The following is a 1,444-nucleotide window of genomic DNA, read 5'->3' as shown; positions in this document are numbered from 1 at the left end:
CGCCCAAATGCTGCTTCTCCTGCTGCATGTTTTGGGCGTTTAACGCCCAATTGTTGCTTCTCCTGGGCATTCAACGCCCAGCTATTGCTTCTTTCTGGCGTTGAACACCAGGAAGTCCTTTGTCACTGGGCGTTTTTCTGAACGCCCAGGACGCTGTCAATCTGGCGTTAAACGCCCAGAAGGTGCTTCTTCTGGCGTTCAACGCTCAGAAGATGCTCCTTTCTGGCGTTTAACGCCCAGATGGCTACCCTTACTGGCGTTGAACGCCCAGTGGGTGCTTCTTTTGGGCGTTCAACGCCCAAAACATTTCTTACTGGCTTTTTCACGCCAGTGAGCTTCCAAATTCCCCTATAACTCTGTGAATTCAATCAATTGCTTTTTTAACTTGAAGATACTTTGACATATACCTGTAAAAATCAACAAAAACAAATAAAATTAAATTTTGTGATTGGCTGGGTTGCCTCCAGCAAGCGCTTCTTTAATGTCGTTAGCTGGACTATTACTGAGCTTTAATCAAGTCTCAGTTTTGAGCATTCTTGCTCAAAATTGCTTTCAAGATAATGTTTAACTCTCTGTCCATTAACAATGAACTTTTTGTTAGAGTCATTATCCTGAAGCTCTACGCCAAACTAAGAGTTTGGTTGTGGCCTCCCAACACCAAACTTAGAGTTGGACTGTGGGGGCTTTGGTTGACTCTGCAGTGAGAGAAGCTTTTCATGCTTCCTCTCCATTGTTACAAAAGGAGAACCTTGTGTCTTATAGTTTGCAATGTCTGAAAACCACAGAGCATCCTGAACAGCAAACAATTGCTCATCCGGAAAGGTTTCAGAGATCTCAGTGAGAGGGAGGGACGCCCCTTCTACTGGTTCTATTCGGGACAGGTGATCTGCTACTTGATTCTCTGTCCCGTTTTTGTCTCTTATTTCTATATCAAACTCTTGCAGAAGCAACACCCATCTTATAAGTCTGGGCTTTGAATCCTGCTTTGTGAGTAGATATTTAAGAGTAGCATGATCAGTATACACAATCACTTTTGATCCTACTAAATAGGATCTGAATTTGTCAATAGCGTAAACCACTGCAAGTAGCTCTTTTTCTGTGGTTGTGTAATTCTTCTGTGCGTCATTTAAAACACGGCTGGCATAGTAAATGACGTGCAGAAGCTTGTCATGCCTTTTTCCCAACACTGCACCAATGGCATGGTCACTAGCATCACACATCAATTCAAATGGTAATGTCCAGTCTGGTGCAGAGATGATTGGTGCTGTGACCAATTTAGCTTTCAGAGTCTCAAATGCCTGCAGACACACTTTATCAAATATAAATGGCGTGTCAGCAGCTAGCAGGTTGCTCAGAGGTTTGGCGATTTTTGAAAAATCCTTTATAAACCTCCTATAGAATCCTGCATGCCCCAAAAAGCTTCTGATTGCCTTAACATTGGCAG

The sequence above is a fragment of the Arachis duranensis genome, chromosome 4 (genome assembly GCF_000817695.3).
Source record: "Arachis duranensis cultivar V14167 chromosome 4, aradu.V14167.gnm2.J7QH, whole genome shotgun sequence".
NCBI classification, from domain to species: domain Eukaryota; kingdom Viridiplantae; phylum Streptophyta; class Magnoliopsida; order Fabales; family Fabaceae; genus Arachis; species Arachis duranensis.
The sequence above is the reverse complement of the archived record's forward strand: the minus strand, read 5'-3'. Positions refer to the sequence as shown.